This window comes from Lithobates pipiens, unplaced genomic scaffold (assembly GCF_037356315.1).
Source record: "Lithobates pipiens isolate NorthernLeopardFrog02 unplaced genomic scaffold, aLitPip1_a1.2 Scaffold_3, whole genome shotgun sequence".
NCBI lineage: Eukaryota > Metazoa > Chordata > Amphibia > Anura > Ranidae > Lithobates > Lithobates pipiens.
The window spans coordinates 168,467,297-168,485,622 of NW_027507790.1; the positions used below are offsets into that span (position 1 = coordinate 168,467,297).

At 42.7% G+C, this 18,326-nt stretch overlaps 1 protein-coding gene across 1 annotated transcript in view; it reads left to right on the forward strand.

The window, feature by feature from the left end:
* Positions 1 to 18,326, forward strand: part of ANKRD34B (ankyrin repeat domain 34B) — an 84,480-nt gene that overhangs the window by 35,811 nt on the left and 30,343 nt on the right. The gene's annotated exons all lie outside the window — the stretch shown is intronic.

Here is an 18,326-nt window from a genome sequence, read left to right on the forward strand (position 1 = left end):
TTTTTGGCCCCTACTGTCTATTGATATGTAAAACACTTTGTTAAATCATTCATTTTTATCAATAATAACATCTAGTTAACAACAATAATTTTCAGACAATAAATATGTTAAAAAATACTATACCTGACTCCAGATGGGCTCCTCAACTTCTTCCAGGGTGGAAGGCCCTGGTTGGTCTTCGGAAGCCTCAGCTGGGGTTGAGGGAAGGGTGAGTGGAAGCATAGAAAGGGATTCCCTGGCTTCAATCTGGTCTTCCAGAAACCGCATCCTGTTGTTGTCCCACAGACTGGGTACATACGCATCCTTTGCTGCTGCTCCTGATTTCATGGAAGCCTGGACCTTATTAGGCTCCTTCCTATACGTGCTTCTCAAGCTACCAATTTTCTTATCCACAAACTCGATGTCTCCGTCGGGGACCTGCATCTTCACAAATTTCAGCAGTTCCTCCAGCGATGCCTTCCTAGCTGGTTTATTTCGATATAAGTGGTTTTTAACCTCCCACAAATTTCTCATATCCCTGTATCGGTCTATGAACTGGCCTATGAATTCAGGGTCTTTGAATTGTTTCATATTTGCTGCAAGACAAAACACAAAACAGAAACACTAATATCAGGCTAAACTCTTCTAATTTTATCCCAATATAGGCCTCAATCTCGAATCAGTATAGGCCACTATAAATGTTATCTTCGTTAGAACATTTGTCCTCCTCCCTCCTCACACAGAACGTACGTACGACACACGTGTGTCAACTTTATATACACTGGACGTGCGTGAAACTCCACCCGCGTCGCCCGCCCCTGGCGTTCTTTATAGAATATTCCCCGCCCCGTCTCTTTCGTAGCAGTGGGAGAGGAACATGGCGGAGACAGCAGGTGCGTAATAGCAGTAACGAGGTGGAGGAAAGCCCGGAGCAAGAAACATCCTGATCCAGGAGGAGATTTAAGGCGTCAAATATGTCCTTTGGTGAGATGGTGGAGATGGTGGACATCTTGAAAAGGGCCGACTATGATGGGAAGCATGGACCGTACCCAAATGTGAGAAAGGCCAAAATCATGACTAAAGTTGTGAAGATTCTGCGCCGGAATTTTGGGGTACGACGATCCAAGGAGCAATTGAGGAAACGAGGGTCAGACCCGAAAATTGAGGGAACAGAATCAGTACAGAACGATCAAGAATGTGCTTCTAAAAAGTAAGTATTTGTCATGTGTTAAATGGCTACTTTTATTTTTGTGGGCCCAGGGTCATAGTAAACATTGTTCGTTTGACAACCACATTTGGTCATGCTAATTTTTATGAAAAGAAGTTTAGGACATTGTTGTCTAGATGTCTTTGAAATTAGAATGAATTGCAAACTTGATTTAGTGTAATGTAAGGAGAGGACACTCAGCAGCTGTTTACACATTTGGACTCAGGAGCACTAGTGTGGGACACCAGAGCAAAATTTTTATGATGACCCACGCAGGTGCTCCAGTGGATACTTAGGGTGTCTCCATGTGTGAAACTTGTCCAAAAAAGGTAAGTATTCCAGCTTTGTTAAAGGAAAAAATCATGTCTTCAGCTTGGAACTCTGCCAAAACAGACAATTGTACCCCACTTCCAAGCAATGTATCATATTCCTATTTCTGGCCTCAAATATCTGTGAGCTAAGTATACCTTTTATTTCATTCTCATAGGGGAGAAAAGACTCGGGATGTCAGAGGACAACAGGAACCCCCCACCTCTGAAATAAGGGGAACAGAGGACACCACAACCTCAGGATGTGGAGGAAGGAGAGGTGGTACAAGTAGTTGAAATTGACACCACAACAGGTCAGTGTCAGACACCACAGATTCAGGTAATAGAGGTATGCCTGCATATTTATAATACATGGTGTGTATTTTTTCTTTTAGGTGATGTGCAGGTTGTGGAAGAACAATCTCCTCATTTCACCAGTGACAGTGCACAAAGCCTAATCCAGGACATAATGTGGTGTAGTCAGGATTTAGACATCATAAAGCAAAAAACAAATGAGGTTGAACAAAAACTGAATAACACGAGTGATGTATTAGGGAGAATCGAAATAACCACAAAATGCCACTTTTTTTTGTTTTTGGAAAACTTTTAAAACATTTTTCTCACATTTTAAAAGCCAAATTTTGAAGATGCACACAGTGTGTCAGCATGTGCTATCTGCCATCAGGGGATTTCAATGTACGCGTTTTGTGGGTGCAACCCCTTCATCGCAACTCTAGTAGGTGTGAGGAAGTGTTTGCACCCCAAAACACGTCCATTGATCCCCCATGATGGGAGATAGCACATGTTGACATTAGGCATGGGATCAGGAGGGAAATCCCCAGTTTGACACCCAATTTGTGTGCATCTTCAAAATTTGGCTTTTACAGGGGTGACATCACCCCATCTGATGAAGGCAAAATCAACACATTTTTGACACTATAATGTCTGATATTGCCTTCAGTTTTTTCAATGTTGAACTTTGTAAGTTCCTGAGTTGTGTATGTTATGTTTTGAAACAAGCCTGTTTATGTACTTAAAAAACTATTTCAAGGTAAAACTTTATAAAACCAAGATGGTGTTTTTTTTATCAAAATAGGTTTTCTAACGTACATGTGCACTGAGTAAAAAGGTTTTATACTCATCAATGCGTGGCCTCTTCTTTCTATGCTCAATGCCAGTTTTTGTATTAAGTTGGTGTTTACAGTGACAATGGGGGTTAGTTAATAATGTAAAAAAACACTTGGCACTACAAGTACACTATGAGAACCTAGGAGACAGCTAAAAGAAACACAAGCAGTAACTCAAAATCAAGATTTTATCAGATACATTTGAAAAAAAAATAGAAATTAATTCCAAATGTTCTGGCATAGCAATGGCCCCCTACCCGTAAAATAATCCAGATATTTTTGCCGCACTTCACAGGCGCTTTGGGGGGGGGGCAAGCCAGGACGGACAGCTTCCAGGGCCTTCAGGGTAGTTTCAGGAAGTCTGGCCTCAGGCCCAACTGAGGCAACATAATTAGGAGCATTTCTCTTTAAAAAGTTGTGAAGTATGCAGCATGCTAGAACAATATGGTTCAGTTTGTACTCCGCCATATTTATTGCCATAAGAAATAGGCAGAACCGGCTGGCCATTATCCCAAAGGCATTCTCCACGACTCTTCGGGCTCTTGCCAGCCTGTAATTAAAAACCCTCTTCTCCGGGGTGAGGGTCTTCTGGGGGAATGGCCTCATCAGCTGATCACCCAGACAAAAATACTTCATCTGCGACAAACACAAATGGGAGTCTTCCACATTCTCTTCCGCAGGTGGCAATCCTAAGCCACCACTCTGGAGATGTCAGTAGAACTCAGTCTGGGCAAAGACTCCACCACCCGACATCTAGCCATTCTTCCCTACATCCACATATAAAAATTCATATGTCACAGACACCACCACCATCAACACAATACTATGAAACCCCTGATAATTAAAATAGTATGACCCCGAGTGTGGTGGTGGGATGATGAGGGCATGTTTCCCATCAATTGCCCCTCTGTAGTTAGGAAAGTCCCAACGCTTAGCAAAATGGGAGGCCACAGTCTGCCATTCCTGTGGCATTGAAGGAAACTGTGGAGTCAAAAAAGAAAAAAAAAATTAGTACTTTTGCACATAACATTGCAAGCAGATTAGACACAAACATTCTTGGCCAACATCAGTATAACATTTATTTTAAGGAGTATTTAAAGACAATAATATAAGGTCTACTTCTCAGATTTCTCAACCCCTCTGGTGGCCCACTGGAAAAATTTGGGGGGGTTATAAATGATTTTGAGACCCCAAAAAAAGCCTGGATTTAAGGACAACAATAACATTTGTACAGATTTTAGGGGGTGTTTAGGGTAAAGCACTACAATGGAGCTGACAAAATACATTGTTAAGTGACTAGGCTAGGTGTGTATGGGCCCAGGATAGCATGCTGAGGAGGTTAGTGAAGGCAAATATGCACGTAGGCCAAAAAAGGAGAATTAAAAGCTTAACGCATGTATGAGGATAAAGAGGACATTCACAGCATATTCCAATCATGGTAATTAGGGAATGATGAAAGTAATAAAAAACATTAGCATACATGAAATACATAGAATGTGATGTTAAAGGAGAAAACTTACCCTACTATAGTCCTACTGCAGGATCTGAATGATGGCACAACAGGTCTCTGGAATAATGATCCCCAGAGCCTGGGGGGAGATGCCTGTTGAGAACTTGAGGTCCTGCAGACTTCTCCCTGTCACCAAGTACCGCAAGGTGGTGACTAGCCTCTGCTTGGGAGTGATGGCTTGCTGCATGCAGGTGTCCTGCTTCATAATATAAGGGGACAGCAAGGCCAACAGAGGGAGAAATATGGGGTCCGTCATCAGGAGAAAATTTCTGAAATCATCAGGGTTATTCTCCTGGATAAAGGCATATGAGAGAATTAGTCACGCTGGAGTAACCAATTCTTGGTCCATAAACTCCTCCCCACCCTGTTCTTGGACTGGGCTTGGGTCAAAGTAAGAACCCCAACACCAAGTCACCACACAGCACGAACTTTATGACAAGGACGTACCTGCAACATGGCTTCAAAACGGTCAGCTGGTCATAATGACCTAGCAGAACGCACCGAAAAACAGCAAGGCCTGCGAAAAGTGAGCTGAAAATTAGAAACGAGCGGACAAGAACGCACTGAAAAAAAGATACGAACTGACTACACACACTGAAAACCAGATACAAACCCACAGGCACAAACTGAAGAGCAGAAACGATTGGAAAAGCACAAGTCTGAAAAGCGCGAATTGTCTCTCACCAAACTTCTACTAAACGAGATAAACATGAGATTAACAGGAGGAGCCCAAAGGGTGGCGCACTAGGTATTGAAATTACGTTTTATAGTCCCGTCGTATGTGTTGTGCGTCACCGCATTGTTCATGGTTGGAAAAACCATCCAAGGCTTTTCCAACTAAAATTCTGATCATGTGTACGCGGCATAAGTCTGTAAGGTTCAATATTGAGATAGCCCACCCTTTGCCGTTATAACAGCTTTAATACATATAATTTAATAATTTATTAATATGTTATTCCTCACTTGAATCAGGGACAGCCTCAGACTTGGACATGGGTCTAAATTCTTTGAATGTTCTGGCCAAATTGGGACTGTTGGCAACTATGCAGTCTTAGGCCGTAGGGTTCAGTATTGAGTTGGCCCACCCTTTGCAGCTATAACAGCTTCAACTCTTCTGGGAAGGCTGTCCAAAAGTTTAGGAGTGTGTCTATGGGAATGTTTTAACATACTTCCAGAAGCACATTTGTGAGGTCAGGCACTGATGTGGACGAGAAGGCCTGGCTCGCAGTCTCCGCTCTAATTTATCCCAAAAGTGTTCTATCGGGTTGGGGTCAGGACTCTGCAGGCCAGTCAAGTTCCTCCACCCCAAACTCGCTCACCCATGTCTTTATGGACCTTGCTTTGTGCACTGGTCCAAATTATTTGGTGGAGGAGTGGATTATGGTGTGGGGTTGTTTTTCAGGGGTTGGGCTTGGTCCCTTAGTTCCAGTGAAGGGAACTTTTAAGGTGTCAGCATAGAAAGACATTTTGGACAATATCATGCTTCCAAATTTGTGGAAACAGTTTGGGGATGGCCCCTCTTTTCAAACATAACTGCGCACCAGTACACAAAGCAAAAGGTCTGGCTCGCAATGTCCGCTCTAATTCATCCTAAAGGTGTTCTATTGGATTGAGGTCAGGACTCTGTGCAGGCCAGTCAAGTTCCTCCACCCCAAACTCACTCATCCAGGTCTTTACGGACCTTGCTTTGTGCACTGGTGCACAGTCATGTTGGAACAGGAAGGGGCCAAACCCAAAATGTTGCCACAAAGTTGGGAGCATTAAATTTGTCCAAAATGTCTTGTTATGCTTAAACCTTAAGAGTTCCTTTCACTGGAACTAAGGGGCCAAGGCCAACCCCTGAAAAACAAATGCCACACTATAATCCCCCCTCCACCAAATGATTTGGACCAGTGCGTAAAGCAAGATCCATAAAGACATGGATGAGCAAGTTTGAGGTGGAGGAACTTGACTGGCCTGCACAGAGTCCTGACCTCAACCTGACAGAACACGTTTGGGATGAATTAGAGTGGAGACTGCAAGACAGGCCGTCTCATTCAACATCAGTGCCTGACCTCATGTCTGGAAGAATAGTTAAACATTCCCATAGACACACTCCTAAACCTTGTGGACAGCCTTCGCAGAAGAGTTGAAGCTGTTATAGCTGCAAAGGATAGGCCAACTCAATATTGAACCCTACAAATTAAGACTGGAATGCCATTAAAGTTCATGTAAGTGTAAAGGCAGGCATCCCAATACTTTTGAAATATAATGTATATTGACTGTGAGGCATTGGCTGGCAGGATTGTGGGCATTGTCTATATGTTACCTAGGTTTCTCATATATACATGGTGTGGCGCTTCAGGATATTCGTCTGACTTTGAGAAAACAAACTTGTTTTCTCAGAAATTTAACAAGCCCTGATCTAGGTCCTGGAGCCCAGAGACTTTGTTGGTGGGATAAAGCCTCCATCCCTAGATCCACATCGTATCTTGTAGCCAGTACTCCTTATTAAAGAGGAAGTAAACCCTGATGAGTTTACTTCCTCTTTTTTTCCCTGCAAAGGTAAAGCATAATGGACTACTATGCATCGCATAGTAGCCCATTATGTGTCACTTACCTGACACAGGAGCCAGCGAAGTCGCCGCTGTCCCCTGTAGTCCGCCGCATCCATCTTGCTGGTGGCGTCTCGCAGCTCCGCCGCTGTCATTCGGCGAAGCCGCGATGACGTCACTCCCGCGCATGCGCACGGGAATCGACAAATGCGGCAGCTCCATTCTTGGAACTGCCGTGTTCAGTGCGCCTGCGCGCCGCTGTCTACGGCGCATGCGCCGTAGACAGCGGTGCCCGTTTTCGGGCAAATATCTCCTAAACCATATAGGTTTAGGAGATATTTCGTGGACCTACAGGTAAGCCTTAATCTAGGCTTACCTGTAGGTCAAAGTGGTTTGTAAGGGTTTACAACCACTTTAAGCCTCATACACACTATAGGACTTTGTACAAACTTTCCCTTTGCTCCAAAACAGCTCATTTGCATGTTTGTTGTCAAAAAGTCTGATCGTGTGTATGGGCCTTTAGTCTTAGCTGGTCACAGACCTTAAATAATAATGCTCAGGGCTCTCTCTTTCTGTTGTGAGAGCCTCCTGCTGGATAAAAGGGCTGGCTTCTGACAGAACACTATTTTGACTGCATTAACCTCAAATTTATGTTTATGTACACTATATTGCCAAAAGTATTGGGACGCCAGTGTTTACTTGAACTTTAATGGCATCCAAGTCTTAAGCCTCGTACACATGATCGGATTGTTGGCCAACAAAACCATGGACTTTTGTCCGGAGGGCGTTGGCCCAAACTTGTCTTGCATACAAATGGCAAGGAATTGTCAGCCAACAAACACGAACATTCTGACAGAACACTAAAAAGAGTTGCCTGTTTGTTTTGTGGAATTAATTGGGGGCATCCTGTTAGGAACTAAAGCCTCATACACACGATAGGACTTTGTACAAACTTTCCCTTGGATTTTTGTACAAAGGGCGTCGGCCCTGAACTTGTATTGCATACACACAGCAGGACTTTTTCAGCCAACTTTCACCAAATCACGTGTTTTTTCTGCTCTTTACCGCCACCTTTGGTCAACTTCTGTATTGTTGTCTGATCTTTTGCATTGGTTCTGAGCATGCCTGTTTGTACTTTGTACAAAAGTCCTATGGTTTTGTGTACACACGATCAGACTTTGCTCCATCGGACTTTTGTTGCCAGAAAGTTTGTCCGTTCGTACAGCCAACAAAAGTCAGATGAAAACCAAAAAAGTTTGTCCGATGGAGCATACACACAGTCGGATGTTGCTCCAAAACAGCTAATTTGCATGTTTGTTGTCAAAAAGTCTGATCGTGTGTATGGGCCTTAAGATTAATTTAGTTAGTAATGTGAACAGACAGATTTTTTTTCTTCACTATGGACTTGCTATTCAATGCCCTCCTGCAGCAAAATTTTATTTTTTTGAGGCCTTGCTGAAAATAAGTGCTGGACAAACCTGACTGGACTGGCCCTGGGTGTCCCTGTCTCCTACATGGTTTACCGCGGCCTATACCAGTTATGCCTGTACTCTTACTTGACTTTATTATGTTAATACTGTTACGAGAGCTGTACTCTTTCCTCATTAATGATGATACGTACATATGTGAATATATGAATCGTATATAATATAACCTGTGCACTCCACTAAATTATAAGTGACAGTAAGAAGTGACATGGCCTTCTTAGGTAGCATGCGGAGAAGAGCATTCACGTCCTGAATCTAATTGTGTATCCCCTTTCCCAGAGTGTGATCCATTCATAATGTAGAGTTATATTATCACTGATTACAGAAGGAGTCGTTGCCATTCCTCACTTCAGTCTTATAATTGTGCCGCTTCATGTGCGCTGTTTATCTGCCTGTCGCCTCCACATTGCTGATTCTCTCCTTTCAGTCTTTGCATCTAAAATATTCTGACTCATCCAGCCTAAACATCTGGCAGGATGGAATATTCACCAACTGTACAGAATACAAGGTTTTTGGATTTTTTGTTTTTATAATTAACCATGTTTTGTACCCATGCCAAGATCTTGTGAAGTGTACCTCCATTACAATGAACTACACAGACTATATGATATGTCCCATACAGTCAGACTAGTAGTGTGTTGTTTTAGCATAATATGATTCTCTTCTCAACTATTGGTTTTGAATTGAACACCACATTACAAGGATAATTATGGTCATCTTCATTGTCAATGAAATGTAACATGCTGAGATGCCAGCATCATTACTTCAACTTCACAATTCACATCATCTTTAAAACCATTCTACAGCTAGAAAAGAGCTTGATCTAGGCCAGTATTGTAGAGTAATTGCAAACAAAAATAGACTGATATCAAAAGTTGTCCGTGCAACTGCTATGGTGCCAGGCAGGCATGTACTGGCCATCGGGACTACCGGGAGTTTCCTGGTGGGCCGATGGCTCAGTGGGCCACTCTGATGTAAGGGGGCTGCTGATGGGACACTCTGATGTAAGGGAGCTGCTGATGGGACACTCTGATGTAAGGGAGCTGCTGATGGGACACTCTGATGTAAGGGGGCTGCTGATGGGACACTCTGATGTAAGGGAGCTGCTGATGGGACACTCTGATGTAAGGGAGCTGCTGATGGGACACTCTGATGTAAGGGGGCTGCTGATGGGACACTCTGATGTAAGGGGGCTGCTGATGGGACACTCTGATATAAGGGGGCTGCTGATTAGACACTCTGATATAAAGGGGGCGCTGATGGGACACTCTGATGTAAGGGGGCTGCTGATTAGACACTCTGATATAAAGGGGGTGCTGATGGGACACTCTGATGTAAGGGGGCTGCTGATTAGACACTCTGATATAAAGGGGGTGCTGATGGGACACTCTGATGTAAGGGGGCTGCTGATGGGACACTCTGATGTAAGGGGGTGCTGATGGGACACTCTGATGTATGGGGGCTGCTCATGGGACACTCTGATGTAAGGGGGTGCTGATGGGACACTCTGTTGTAAGGGGGCTGGTGATGGGACACTCTGATGCAAGGGAGTGCTGATGGGACACTCAAAATGTAAGTGGGCCGGTCTGGATGAAGTCCAGGGCCAAATTTCTGTCCCAGTCCAACCCTGGTGCCAGGACACTGTTTTGGGACGATTTTGGGGTTGCGTTCAATATGTGCAAAGAGAGATCTCACAAATACTTAAAAGTATAACATTTATTAAAGATAATGGCAGATAAAGATAAAGAAAATATGACAAGAGTATGACAAGAGTACTTAACTAAAGATGTTATTTCGCCATGGAGCCCCATCTGCTTTTCATACAGCATGACCTTTAACCAGGTCCAGACACATATGCCTGATGGCAGTTTTGGGTGAGACTAACTTATTCCAATTTGAGCTGTGGTATTTAGACTTGTGTATATGGAATAGACATCCCCCAAGCCAACTCCCTTTGCAATATGAACTCTCAAGAACTTGGTCAGTTAATAACATTCCTTTGGTATAAGGTAAAGCCATGTTTATGTCCTTATATGGCCTCCTTAACCAAGATTTGGAGGTATAAGCCTCATACACACGATAGGACTTTGTACAAACTTTCCCTTGGATTTTTGTACAAAGGGTGTCGGCCCTGAACTTGTATTGCATACACACAGCAGGACTTTTTCAGCAAACTTTCACCAAATCACGTGGTTTTTCTGCTCTTTACCGCCACCTTTGATCAACTTCTGTATTGTTGTCTGATCTTTTGCATTGGTTCTGAGCATGCCTGTTTGTACTTTGTACAAAAGTCCTATGGTTTTCTGTACACACGATCAGACTTTGCTCCATCGGACTTTTGTTGCCAGAAAGTTTGTCCGTTCGCACAGCCAACAAAAGTCAGATAAAAAACAAAAAAGTTTGTCCGATGGAGCGTACACACAGTCGGATGTTGCTCCAAAACAGCTAATTTGCATGTTTGTTGTCAAAAAGTCTGATCGTGTGTATGGGCCTTTAGAATGCATTAAGCCTCATACACACGATAGGACTTTGTACAAACTTTCCCTTGGATTTTTGTACAAAGGGCGTCGGCCCTGAACTTGTATTGCATACACACGGCAGGACTTTTTCAGCCAACTTTCACCAAATCACGTGTTTTTTCTGCTCTTTACCGCCACCTTTGGTCAACTTCTGTATTGTTGTCTGATCTTTTGCATTGGTTCTGAGCATGCCTGTTTGTACTTTGTACAAAAGTCCTATGGTTTTCTGTACACACGATCAGACTTTGCTCCATTGGACTTTTGTTGCCAGAAAGTTTGTCCGTTCGTACAGCCAACAAAAGTCCGATGAAAACCAAAAAAGTTTGTCCGATGGAGCGTACACACGGTCGGATGTTGCTCCAAAACAGCTAATTTGCATGTTTGTTGTCAAAAAGTCTGATCGTGTGTATGGGCCTTTAGTGAGCCACGTTATTAATAAGGTGATATAAAATATAGTTTCCCCATCAGACACACACAGGGCGCAGAGTTGCCTGCACACACAAAGATTTATCTAGTAAAGGACATGTAAACAGTTCAGGTGATATTGCATTTATTTTTACTGATCTAAAATGCAGCCCATTGTTTGAAATGTAAACAAGCACTGCGTATTCTTGAGTAATAGAAAAATCTGTGTTGCCGGGTCAGTATTTTGCGCCAGTGCGTGAAAATACGCACATATGAGCATAAATATGAATGAATTTTCCCTAGGAAGGTATTGTGAGCGTGAATATGCAAACACGTACATAAGTACGGGTGAATTTGCGCAAAGCAAAAGCTTCAAATTTGTCCAAAAAAAAGCGGAAGCTCAAACATCAGTACCGTGTGCAAGATTCCTTATACTGTAATATTAGTTTGTTTTATTAAAGGTGACCTTTTCATTAGAATTTCAGCTGATTCCTGTGAATCACCCAAAATTCAAACTGTTTTTATGATTGGAGAGACTATATTGGTCTCTTGTGTCGTAAATGCTTCTCCCGGCCTGTCAGCGATTATATACCAGGGGCGGACTGACAACTCATGGGGCCCCGGGCAATAGAAGATTATAGGGCCCCCGGCAATAGGAGATTATAGGGCCCCCCGGCAATAGGAGATTATGGGGCCCCACAGTATACACAAACACACACACACACAGTATACAATCACACAGTATACACAGACATGTTTCTATTGGCTGAGAAGGTAATGGAGAGGTGGGGCAGCTATAATCTCGGGATTTTTAGACCAAAAGGATGTCGGTAAGGGACATTTCAGAGACAGATGTAAAAAAAAACACAGATTTTTACATACTGTCCCTGGTTTTACTGAGGCTGGCAACCCTGATGGGGCCGCCTAGGGGCTTGGGGCCCTCGGGCAGTGCCCAAGTGGCCGAATGATCAGTCCACCCGTTATATACTATACATTGAGTAAATTTACAGCACCCCCCTCTATGCTGCGATGATGTAACTCCCGTGTACATGCGTGGGAGTGATGTCATGGGAGCCCGGCCAAGCGACCAAATGGACCAAGCTCAGAAAGTGAACCGGGACAAGATGAAAGCTCATGTAACAGCATAGAACGCTGACATTGTGCTAAAGCACTAAAAGGCATTGCTTGATAGATCAATCTGACAAAATATGCTTATATGCAGTGCATACTAACACATTATAAAATAAAGCTCAAAGGGGAGGGATTTCATTAAATTACATTTAAAAAAAAGCAGAGTTTAATTCTGCTTTAGGAAATACTGTGAGTACCTTTTAAAGTGGAACTTCACTCTAAAAGGGAAGTCTCGCTTTTTGCCCTCCTCCCTTCTCTGCTATTTTTGGCACTTTTTTTGGGGGGGGGGGGGGGGGCGGGTACTGGAAGTTATCCACTAATAACGGCGGAGGTAGAGGAACACTGTCACTGATACACAACTTCGTAGCCGATACTGACATGTGCAGAAGGATACAGGAATGTGTTTCCAAGATTCAAGCTTCTGCTTCAGTGACAGTGTTGTTTTTTTAATCAAATTTTACATCATACAGGGATATATCGGGACCTTCAGGTCCCACAAAACAACAACCATGATGGGCATAGAGCACAGTCCACATACAGAAATAAAGTCATCAGTAAAAATGCTGCAGATAGACCAGTTAATACAAGGTGCGTCTAGACAGTAGCCGCAGAGTTCCTTTTGCCCAAGGAACCATGACAAATGTATATCCTATATAACTTTTTACTTAATGGATAAACCAGATAAAAAAGAAAATAAAGGGGGAAAAAAATAAAGGTGTCTGTGGCTGGGGCGAGGTGGAATGGCTGGGAGGAAAGGGGGTTCGGAATAAGACAGTGAGTGTGCTGTCCAAGTATAGCTGGCACAGGGAAGTCTGTTGGGGTAATCAACTCAACAGGGGGAGTGACGGGAGCAACAGTTGAGAGCCCAGAATATCCCAATATTCAGATGCAAAAGTGAATTCTGTCCAGTAAAACCATGTTTTACGAAAAATGGTGTGCCATGAGATCTTCCATTAGCTGAACTTCTTTGATCTTGGTAAACCAAGTCTTAATGGACGGGTGTGTGGTTTGTTTCCAGAATACTGGGATACATGCCTTTGCAGCGTTCAGCAAATGCAGTGAGAGCTCTTGTAATGTTTCAAGGACATGGGGGTCAAATGCAACAGAAAAACGGCTCCATCATCTGGCATCTGGATATCAGTAAACCTCTGAATCCAGTGTTTGATTTGTGACCCAAAATCTTTAGGACCCTCAAAGGAACAGAAAACATGGAACATGGAGCCTACCTCCCTTTGACATGTCCAACATAATAAGGAGCTCTGGGGGAACAATTGATGCAGGATTTTGGGGATTCTATACCATCTAGTTAAGATTTTGTATCCAGTTTATTGGATCTTACTAGAGACGGAGGCCTTATGAGTCATCTGTATAGTCCTGTCCCTCTGCTGTTCTGTGAAAGTAACACCCAAATTCCGTTACTATTTAAGAAGGTACTCCGGTGGTGACAAGTTCTGTGGATGTGATAATATTCTATAGGACTTTGAAAGTCCACATGGAACGGCTTCCTGTGATAAACAAAGGTTTTCAAACTCCGCGGAGGTTGGAAGAGAGAGTACCCTGCCCCAGTGGTGAGTTAGAAAATGATACAGTTGCAGTGCCTTTCCACAGAGGGAGAGGAGGCTCAAACATAGCTTGAATGTCAGTTAAGGAGTGACCTCCCATATGAAAATGTCACACCCTGAATTGGTTATCTTTCAGGGTGGTAAGAAAAGAACTATCATGTAATCCTGGGGTAAAGCCTGGGTGGGAAATGACAGGAGTCAAGCTAGATGGAGTTAGGGCTGATAAAATTGAGTTTTTGTCCTTCTGCATAAGCATGAGGATAGCCCCAATGGTTGGGTGGGCATATAAGTGTCGGGGAACTTCTCGAGCAAACCAAGGGAGACCACCCAATATACATTCTGAGAAAGGTTGTTCAAAATGTACCCACTGTTTCCCTGCTTCCAGTAGGCAGAATGTGAGCCATATGTGCCGCTCTATCGTATTTATGGACATCTGCAAACTGATGCCTCCTAGAGATTTAGTCAACAGATGGTAATTAAGCCTGTGTGCTTTGCCAGCCCATAAGAATCTCCCAAATTCACTTCTCAGGTGTTTGAGGAAGGCTTCTGGTAAAGATATCGGCAAGGTCTGGAAGTGATACAAGAGACGAGGCAGAAAAAGTAATCTTAAGTGCACTATTTCTTCCAAACTAAGATAGAAGTTTTGTTGTCCACTTAGCAAGGTCCCATTTGACTTTGGCTAAAAAAGGAGGAAAGTTTGCTGCGAAAATATCCTTGACCTTGCCTAAGTATTTAAGGTGGGGTGGTGTCTATTTAAAAGGAAAGTAGGCTTGAAGTGCGGCGCATGTTGAAAGAGGCATAGTAAGATTCATGCAAAAATGGACAAACAAAGGAAGCGCCCCTTGAGTGTAGTATTAAAATGCACAATTTTACTCATAGGCCCCTGGCCTTTGGAAGGCGCTGATGCTCTGAGAGCATAGCCTTGCCCATCACAACACACTTTTTGTGTATCCTGGCTTACACCCCACCCTCAGTGACATCACAACCGCCCTGAGGTCCATGGTGGCTCTTCTGACTTCTCTGGATGCCATCCAGCCCTTTCTACCAGCAGCAACAGTCACCTTGTCCCTGATGTGCGTGTGATGTCCGTGGGATGGATCAGAGCGCCCCCCATGCACCAGGTGAGCTTTTAATACCTTTTGTCCTGTGTGTGTTTTTAATCATATGAGTATAATTGTGCATTTTACTAATACTCAGGTGGTGCTTCCTTTGTTTGTCTGTTTTTGCTTGTATTTACAGAGCTGGCTTATCTCTGAGGACAGCTGCCACCAATAGCCAATGATTACATGTTATTATCCATAGGGCTGTCAGTATTCATGATATTCTGTGTTTGGTGCCAGTTACCCCCATTTTCTCTTTATAGTAAGATTCATGGCTTCCAATTTTTGCCAGTTGACTTTAAAATTCGAAAAGGTGCCATATTACCTGAATTCAGGATGTAAGTTGGGAAGGGAGGTGGTGGGAGGGATAAGAAAAAATAATAAGTCGTCCGCATAACCTGCGACTTTATATTCACCCTGTTTTGTGGGGATACCCTGGATATTGGGATTATCTCTAATACGACATAGAAGGGGTTCTAGTGTTAAAATAAAATATAGTGGTGACTGGGGACATCCTTGCCTCGTATCATTACAAAGTTCTAAAGGTTCTGACAAAGAGACATTTATTTTAATAGTTGCCGTCGGACACAAATACATTTTGATTATCCATTTGAGGAAGTTAGATCCACCTTCAGAGGAGTAAGGACCATAGGCATGAAGCTCCAATCAACGCAGCCAAAGGTCTTTTTGGCGTTGGTCGAAAGTAACATAGTCTGTACAGCATTCTAATACACCCAATAGACCGCGTTGATGGCCCATGTGGTGTTATTCTTTACTTCCCTCTGTGGGACAAAACCCACTTGGTCCTGATAGACACATTTATGTATTAAGGGTAATAGTCGTGTCGCCAAAATTTTTGTGAACAACTTTAAGTCCACATTCAATAAAGAGATTGGACGGTAGTTGCTACAAAGGGTGGGTTTTTTTTCCTCAGGGATTATAGTAATATTGGCCCAAAGGTTGTCCACTGGTAACGGCCCTCCTTCTAAGATAGCATTAAAGCCTTCTGTAAATGATTTGGCAAGCAGTTGTGAAACATCCTTCTAATATGTGACGGGAAACCCATCTGGGCCAGGGGCCCTGTAGAGTTTAATGTATTTTAAGGCCATTTGCCATTCCTCAACTGTATTTGGCTCCCCTAAAGGAAAACTATCATCATCAGAGAGGTGTGGAAACCCTGCCTCTTCCAGATATTGTGTATGGTGAAATATCTGCACTACCCCTAGAAAAAATTACTATTATTTAACTTCCTTAATATAAAAGGAAAAAAATAACAATGGTGTGTAATGACAGTAAATTTTAAAACACAATAAAAGTCCAAAAGACGGTATTCCAATGGTGAATGAATTTAAGTGACACTGAAGAAGTCACTTGATACTTCTATCCAGAGACTAAAGCAAACAACGCCGGGGATATTCCTCCATGGGTTCATCTGATGCAGGGATCCTAGTAATACAGCTAACACTCCTGTGGTATGGTTATCCTGTAGTTGCAATGATATCCTTATCCAGGAACTCTCCAGCAGTGTGATAAATCATATGATAGAAATGAGCGGCTTCATGGTGCAGTACTCCAGTTTAAAAATGTATTTTTTTTATACATCCAATAAAGCCAGTGAATGGTACATTCAAACAGCCACGGCTCAAGCCAGCCAGCTGATACCTGGTGACGTCAAGAACAAGTGAAGAACAAGTGCTCCTCCCTACGCGTTTCCCCATACAAGGCATCGACTGGGAATGTACTGTTCACCAGCTTTTTTCGATGCCAGTGCCTAAGAAAATGAAGAAATACATTTTTAAACTTGAGTACTGCACCATGGCCAAGGCAGGAATCCTATCACTCCCGGCTTCCAGATCACACAGACTTCTCTTTGTGAGTGTATTTTATTAATTTAATAAATGTTTCCCGCTTAATATACTATCCTATGGGGTTTGTGCTCCCTGCCCACGTTACTTCCTTTAATGCTAATGGTAGATCCTCACGTAATTAATTAACCTCAGGATCGTGTGTAGCATATGGCTATCATTGTTTTATTTTATCATTATTAATATTAATAAATTAGGATAAATTGGACTGGTGATGTGCGCTGGGTATTTTCTTTTTCTTTGGGTCCTCTGTGGCCCAATTAATTCAGTTATAGTATGTGGTTCACCTTGTGAAAATGTCAGTTTGGGTTGGACAACTCTTGTGGGACAGGGTGAGTTTAAATCTTCCATCATACAGGAGACAAAGATTTACCAGCCACAGAAAGAATATTTCCAATGTACAAAAAAACAGCAATAGATAAAAGCTCTAAAAGGTCGGCTTTGAAGACGACATGATGAAAATTCCTCCAAAATGAATTTGTCATTGTCTTGCTGCATCTTTTACACATTCAGTTTCCATCGCCCATGAGAATCCAGGCTAATCCTTCCCATCCTGTTCCTGTGATAAGGGGAACATAGCCTACGGGAAGGAATTAGCAACATTCTTTGTGGTTGTACCTTGCATAAAAAAAGATATAAAAACCTAGAGAGCACACAACATTGGGTCGATTTATTTGTGATTTTTTTTTTTAAGAGTGGAGTTATCCTTTAATGGCAAGAATAAAGTTACTTTGGTAATCCTGACCCAATGGGTATAATGGGGAGTTTATTTTTAGTAAATGTGAAATATGAATTTAGAATTTCACCAGAATAGGTTAAATGTTAATGAATCCTCCTTCTCATATGTCAAAGCGCTACTGAAAAATGAATTCACAGAGGAACGCAAGGGGAAACAGACCTTTACTGAGCTCTGTACTTATAATAGCATCTCCTGCTGTTTAAATGTGTTTGATGTGAGATGGAAATAGCCGGGGCGAGCTGTGTGGCCAGTGTGTTCTATCATGCCTGTGATGTCTCTTGCAGAATCTTGTAGAAGAATTTCTTTTCAAAAGAAACATCCACGGCATACAAGTGTATAACGGGATTCCTGTGAAAGAGACTAGACCAAAAAGAGCCACTATGTTTTCAGGATGAGTACCAAAAGCCAGCGCTTGACACTAAGGGCCCATTCACACTTGTGTCTGTTCTTTGTGCAGTTAGTTGCGGTGCAATTCATTGTGATGGCACCGCAACATCATTATAATTTCCTTTGAATGGCAACCCAACACGTTACACGGTAGAGCCCAACACACCACACCATATACCGTATATTGTCGTGTGCACTGCATTTAAAAAAAAAAGGGTCATGTATATTTTTCTATCTGTTGTGTGCATTAATATGAACGGGCTGCCTTAAGGCAAAGCTCCTTAAATGCAACAGCGCATGTTAATTCACTGCAATTGATTGATTAAGTGTGAATGGATCATTAATGTTGATCCAGCCACCCCTGCAAGGCAGCAGACAGGTCTTTGCAATATTAGTATGGCTTGATAAAGAACCCAGCATGCTGATTGGACAAAGAAGCATGACATGCTCAACACTCTTCTCAATG